This window comes from Lepus europaeus, chromosome Y (assembly GCF_033115175.1).
Source record: "Lepus europaeus isolate LE1 chromosome Y, mLepTim1.pri, whole genome shotgun sequence".
In the NCBI taxonomy this organism is placed as follows: Eukaryota; Metazoa; Chordata; class Mammalia; order Lagomorpha; family Leporidae; genus Lepus; species Lepus europaeus.
Window position 1 is genome coordinate 10,616,605 of NC_084851.1, and position 7,303 is coordinate 10,623,907.

Here is a 7,303-nt window from a genome sequence, read left to right on the forward strand (position 1 = left end):
GAGAGAGAGAGAGAGAGAGAGAGAGAGAATGCACTAAATTGAACATCTCAAAATCTCCATATTTGCACAATTTTCCAAAGCAGCAATCATGGAAGGAGTTAGACAACTGAAAGAAATATGGGAAATTTTATAACTTCAACATAAGCATGCTGACTAGGAAGACAAGTATTTTCAGGACTATACATGCATTTTGATATTGAGTGAAAGTGAATACTCTTGTAGCAAGAGCATAAGTGACAAAGTATTCATGCATTTTGTGATAAAGAGACTTACTCATGGAATTACAAAAGAAAATACAGTTGGCCGACAGCTTAAATAAAAAAAATATTTAAGTACATTAACAGCATATATTTGAAATATAACTCAAATAAAACTTGTTATATAGCTTCCAAAATCAAAGGTCAATGTAGAGATCCAAGAGTCCACAATCATAACATCTATATGACCTGCAAAGGAGAAAGATGACACTGATGCTAGATGACTCTGTGCAATGTTGATCTTGAACACTGTAATATAGGTGGCAGAATATAGAGAAAGTTGATAACATTAGAAAGATAAAGTACACCAACGTGGCCACAGGTAACTTGTCCTAAGATTGGCATAAGCCCTGCTGTTAATAAATATAAAAAAGGATGGTTATTAGAATAAATTCAAAAATAAAATGAAAGTCACAGTAATGTGTTGACTTATAATGCACAATATATTATGATTTCTGGAAATAGAAATGAATGATATTATAGTAATAAAAATTAAATCTAAGCATATTTAGAAGAAATGAGAAAAATAACTACAAATTTATATTAAAAAATACTGAAAGATTAGAAGACCTGAGATAAGGAAAGCATCACACAGCTTAAAATAATACTCATAATCTAAAAAGGTCTGAAAACTTTTGGAAAATTCCAAAAGTTAGCTTTTAAAGTTTCAAAGAAAAAAATAAGAAATTAGAAACAGGACATGAGACTGCTCAAGCACAGTTCTGAGAAACAAAGTACATGGAAGTTGATAGTGTATCTTATGGAAATTGAGCAATTTCATGACATCACAATGGAAATGACAGAATCATGTGTTTGCATGACTAGGATAAATATGTAATATATACATAATATGTAATGTAAATAATAAATAATATATAGTATGTAAATATGGTATATATGTGATGCTGCAACATACATTATGACAGTAGGACCTAGTGACTTCTTCAAAGTGATGAATGAGAAGATAATATACATAGCATCCATAGTTACCATGTCATTGATAATCTCATATAAAATCATAGATGAATATCAGCCCAAGTCCCCTCTGCCAGAATTGGAATAAGACAGATTATTCATTATTCATGTCTTACATGAAAATTAACTCAAACACAAACTAGAATGATTCAGATATATTAAATATTATATTGTTATTGCTATAAGTAACAGAGAAATGTCTACAGATGTGTCCAAGAATTCCAAACAAATAAAGGAAATATTTTTTAAAACCCCCGTAAATTTCATTTACAAATCACAGAAAGCTGTAGGAACATAAATTGAGAACCATTCTTGCAACTTGCTAGAATAAATTAAACATATCAGTGTATAAATTTAATGTATTAAAAATAAACAAATAAATAAATAAATTTATGCCAAAAATAAATAAATTAATGTATTGAAAAATTCAATACTAATTTTTCCAGGTGTGATGGCCAATTAAGTAGTGAACCAGCAGATGGAAAAGAAGGAAGACCTCTCTCTTTCTTTCTCTCTCTCTCTTTCTCTCTGCCTCTCCACCTCTCCTCTCTATGTAAATCTGACTTTCAAATAAATAAATAAATCTTAACAAAAAAAGAAAAATTAAATACCAATTTCAATTTGGTATCTACAAATAAAAAAATGAAATAAGAAGAACATATATCATTGAAAGTATGAATGAATCCCATATCCAACTTTCAGAAAATGTGTAACTAAAACTTCATTAGTTCATTTACAGACTTTATTGACATTATTAACAAGAATGAAAATGGTAAAAAAAACCTAATCATGTTTTTGCAAAAGTTTAATTTTAATTTACATTGGAATGCAACAAAGTGAGAGGCTAATTAGAATTAAAAATAGAATGCACATAACAATATAAAATGATCCTAGTATTTCTGTGAGTACAACTGGGTAAAAATGGTAAGAGCAATAACACTGAGAAACAATTATATGGGGAATGGTTAGAATTATTGATCAAATTGACACACACAAAGAATATAAGAAAACCACTCTAACTCTCTTATAGCATCATTCCTGGTGAATATTAAACTTAAAATAAAGACACTTGTATTGAAAATGGCAAGTTGTGGGATTTCAAAAAAAAAAAATCTTAGTTACATCAAAATTCCTCAAAAATAAGCAAAGGTCATCTGAAAATGATCATGTAAACAGATTCTAAGTGCTTATGAAAGCTTATGAATAGAAAATTAGCTAGACAATTTCTAGAATGAACAGGTCATTGTCAATCTCACAGTTAAAATTAAACCAATAAAAAAGAGAGGAGGAAGAATGGAGGGAGCATGGAGGAGGGTGGGGAGGGTGAGAAGTATTGCTATGTTCCTATATCTGTATATATGAAATACATGAAATTTGTTTACTATTTAAAAAGAAAAGAAGTCAGTAGAAAAGAATTAAAAGAAAAATATGCCAGACTTGCCTTTTGGCACTGTGGACTAAGCTGTCATTTGCATTGCCAATAGTCCATATCAGAGTACATGTTCCAGTTCTGTCAGACCTGTTTCCAATCAAGCTCCCTGGTAATGAGGGAAAAAGAAGATGACCAAAATGCTTGGACTACTGACACCTACAGAGGAGGCCCAGATGTGTTCCCAGGCTCCTGGAATTGGTGTGACTGAGTCAGTCATTGCATTCATTTGTGTGCTGAACCAGTTGATGAAATCTTTCTCTCTCTCTCTCTCTCTCTCTCTCTCTCTCTGTAGGTGTGTGTGTTATGTGTCTCTCCCTTTGTGCCACTGCATTTCAAATAATTTTGGAAAAGAAGATTGGTCTTGTCCTAGAGATGGCATAAAATGAGAGAATGATGATATACATAGATAATAATTCAAAGACAAAATAAAAATGAAAAAGTCATTCACATATAATTTATATGTAATATTATAATTTTTCTGAGTATAAATTTGTAAGTTTATAGAGTTTATTAACTTTCAATCAAAGGATTTATTTTGCAAAATAATTCTAAAATATTATTAAATACTTCTAAAAGTTCTAAAATGAAATTTGTCAATTTAATTTACAAATAAATACATATAAGTGGCAAAAACATAAATCCAAAATAATTTATTCTACTTAATTTTAAAGTATTATAAACCATGGGTCCCAAAATAATGGGGAAGTGATTTAGGTAATGATATGATTGTCTCAGAGAGGGGGCACCATTCATGAGGAAGACACAATATAGCAATCAATTAATCTATAATCTATAAATTTAATGTAGTTCTTTTATTTATTTATTTATTTATTCATTCATTTATTTATTTTGACACTCAGAGTGGATAGTGAGAGAGAGAGACAGAGAGAAAGGTCTTCCTTTGCCGTTGGTTCACCCTCCAATGGCTGTCATGGCTGGCACGCAGCGGCCAGCGGACCGCACTGATCCGAAGCCAGGAGCCAGGTGCTTCTCCTGGTCTCCCATTGGGTGCAGGGCCCAAGCACTTGGGCCATCCTCCACTGCACTCCCTGGCCACAGCAGAGAGATGGCCTGGAAGAGGGACAACCAGGACAGAATCTGGCTCCCCGACCAGGACTAGAACCCCGTGTGCTGGTGCTGCAAGGTGGAGGATTAGCCTATTGAGCTGCAGCGCCGGCCTAATGTAATTCTTGGTCTCAAAAAGATTTTCTAAAGATCTTGACAAGCCAAATAAATGTGCAAAACTCCAGGATGAAAAGAATAAGGAGAGGTGTACAGCCCTACAAACCTTGTTCTATTATCACTCAAACACTCAAGCCCTGTGGTATACTTCAGGGAATAAGAACTCTTTCTTAAGACAGAATAGGATATTGATAAATATTGGAATCCCCTGGCATGATTGTAAGTCCACCATTTAGGGCAAGTCTGATTGAGCGTGTCCCAAATTGTACATCTCCTCCCTCTCTTATTCCTACTGTTATACTTAACAGGGATCACTTTTCAGTTAACATTTAAACACCTAAGAATAATTGTGTGTTAATTACAGAGTTCAACCAATAGTACTAGAACAAAACAAAACAAAACAAAACAAAACAAAACAAAAACACTTAATAGTCTGTGATTTTGGAAAAAGCCAAGCTCATGGAGAGGCCTGGAGGTGCTGGGGATTGAACCCAGGGCCTCGTGCATGCTAAGCATGTGCTCTACTACTGAGCTACACCCCCAACGATATAATCCAGTGTCCCAACTGGGACTAGAACCCAGTGTGCCAGCACCACAAGGCAGAGGATTAGCCTATTGAGCCATAGCCCAGGTACAAAGAGGGACTTGGTACATTATAAAGAAGTTATTAATATTTCAGTGAGGATAGTGCCAAATTATATTTTGCTTGAATCTAAGTTTACAGATTTAATTTCAAGCTTACAAGAAAGATTAGATTAAATAAGTTAAATGAAACCATTAGGAAATACTCAGACAAAACTGAATACAATAGATTCTACAAAGGTATTGTTTTTTGCACTTTAAACAAACAGCTAAAACAACATCTTTTAAACAACTGGAAAGATCTAAAAGATAGTTTAGATATAATAGCATATTTGGCAATTATTACTAGTTGTTTAGCTGTAATAATGGTATTGCATTTATGTAGGAGACTGTCCATATTTTAAGTTGCATAATGAAATATTGAGGACTGAAATGTCATAATATCTGCAACTTACCTGAAATGAGTTCAACAAAATTTACATATGCACTTGCACACCCACTGGTGCAGAGCAAAATAATATAAATCACTAATTCTAGATTGCAGGTATGTAGAACATCACTGTATGATTTTGTTTCTTTCTGTATACTAAACTTTTCATAAAAATATTTGAAAATCAGATGGAAAACATTATATGCTAAACAAATATTGTCAAAAAAATCAACTGTTCTTATAAAAATATATTCTTGACATTTTAGGAGAAAACAAGAAAAAAGCATATGATATGTACAAAAATAAAAAGTATCTTTTCTCAGATTAAGACAGAACTTCTTAAGGCACAGAATATAAGTCATGGGGCTGGTGCTGTGGCATAGCAAGCAAATCCACCACCTGCAGTGTCAGCATCCCATATGGTCACCAGTTTGAGTCACAGCTGCTCCACTTCTGATCCAGCTTTCTTCTATGTCCTAGGAAACAATGGAGGATGGTCAAAGTCCTTGGACCCCTGAACCCACATGCGAGACCTGGAAGAAGGCTCCTGGCTTTGGATAGGTGCAGCTCTGGCCATTGTGGCCATCGGGGGCCATATGGAAGACCTTTCTCTCTGCAACTCTTTCAAATAAATAAAATGAATCTTTAAAAAAAAAGGCAACAAGATACTTACATAGGCTGGCGCCACAGCTCACGAGGCTAATCCTCCACCTGCGGCACTGGCACCCCAGGTTCTAGTCCTGGTTGGGACACTGGATTCTGTCCCAGTTGCTCCTCTTCCAGTCCAGCTCTCTGCTGTGGCCTGGGAAGGCAGTGGAGGATGGCCCAAGTCCTTGGGCCCTGCACCCGCATGGGAGACCAGGAGGAAGCACCTGGCTTCTGGCTTTGGATTGGCATGGTGCATCAGCCACAGCATGCTGGTGGTAGTGGCCATTTGAGGGGTGAACCAATGGAAGAAAGACCTTTCTCTCTGTCTCTCTCTCTCTCACTAACTCTGCCTGTCAAAAAAAAGATGCTTATATAAGAGTACCTCACAAAGAATTCATGATGAGAAGCAGGAAATATCTGGGTCTTCTATTAGCAAAGTGCTTGAGTGGATGCCATAACAACTGTTGCCATGGTAATAGCTACCTTCATAGTATTTAATGAGGAAATATAAATTGTGGCAAAATTGCTTTAATTTCCAGATTCTATCAGTTCAAAATAACACATACACAATCAGGCAATAGAGCAGAATTTCTGGTCACAGAGTCCTACAGTGACACCCTAACAGGTAGGAAGAGCTACACTACATCTGGAGATAACGCTGACACAGCACAAAGAGGAAAACCAAGGCAGATGTTCAGGATTCCAAATCTGTTCAGCAATATAAAGCCAAATATGTCTGCGTTGGTATTTAAGAATGTGCATCACTGCATATCTTCTATTTGTGGTGGTTTTGAAGATTTTATTTTCAGAGACTGAATTGACCTAATACGAGAGTACTTTTTAAAAGCTCATGGAAAGTAGAATTTAATGACAGATTTATTGTGCCAAAAATTTGAAACCCATGCATACAAGGGATCCTCAAATAAGTTTGTGGAAAACACATTTCACAATTCATTTTCCATGAACTCATAGTAGTACCTTCACATTCCAGATATAAATTGTCCTTTTGGTGTTGCTTTTCTTCCCTTTTCCAAAGTTTTCTTTTACTTTTCAGAAATGCCAGTGTGTCTTAACAAGATTGTGGGAGGTTGAATAATGGAAGGCAGATCAGAATTAGAAAGGTTGAGTTCCTAATGTCACATAGCACAGAAGGGTAATGATAACCTAGTAGATATTTTGTGAGAAAATACAAGAAAGTAGCTCCAAGGTTCCAATCACAAAAATGCCAAGAAAGGGAAAATGTTGATAACCCTGGGTTGATCAGTGCACATTGTATACATGATTAAAGTGTCACACTGTACCTCATGATTCACACAATTTTTGCTAATTTAAAATTGAAGATCACTCCCAAGCTAGTGCATTCACATCAAGTTCTCTTGTTAGGGCTCAATGCAGGAGTCACTCATCTGCACAGAGACATGCCCCCAAAACCCAACCTCTTCCAAGCTCAGTCAAAGATAACATGGATGTCCTACATCACTGTAGAACCTACCACCAATGTGTCTGAAGAAAAGGACAACCCAAATAGGTAACATTCATAATTCAGGCCAGTCCTCATCATGGGCTGAATGTAGAGCTGTTGGTTGAAGAGAGATCATGAATCAGGCAATGTTACACAATAACTGAGGTCACAGCATGCTCAGTACTCTCAAAGGGATCAAGGGGACCTCAGAAAAGAATGAGGATGATATTATCCCCACTGTTAAGCAGGTAAGGAAAACACAAGGATCAACACCTTTGAATGGGACAGAAGCATAATGACATACATGGATCATGTGTAGTTGTATATAGGTTGTG

General features: G+C 35.5%; 1 non-coding gene across 1 annotated transcript; it reads right to left on the minus strand.

The window, feature by feature from the left end:
- Positions 1-4,316: 4,316 nt before the first annotated feature.
- TRNAA-AGC (transfer RNA alanine (anticodon AGC)) lies at positions 4,317-4,388 on the minus strand. Its single transcript has one exon. It is a non-coding gene; the product is annotated as a tRNA-Ala (tRNA).
- Between the last annotated feature and the right edge of the window lie 2,915 nt (positions 4,389-7,303).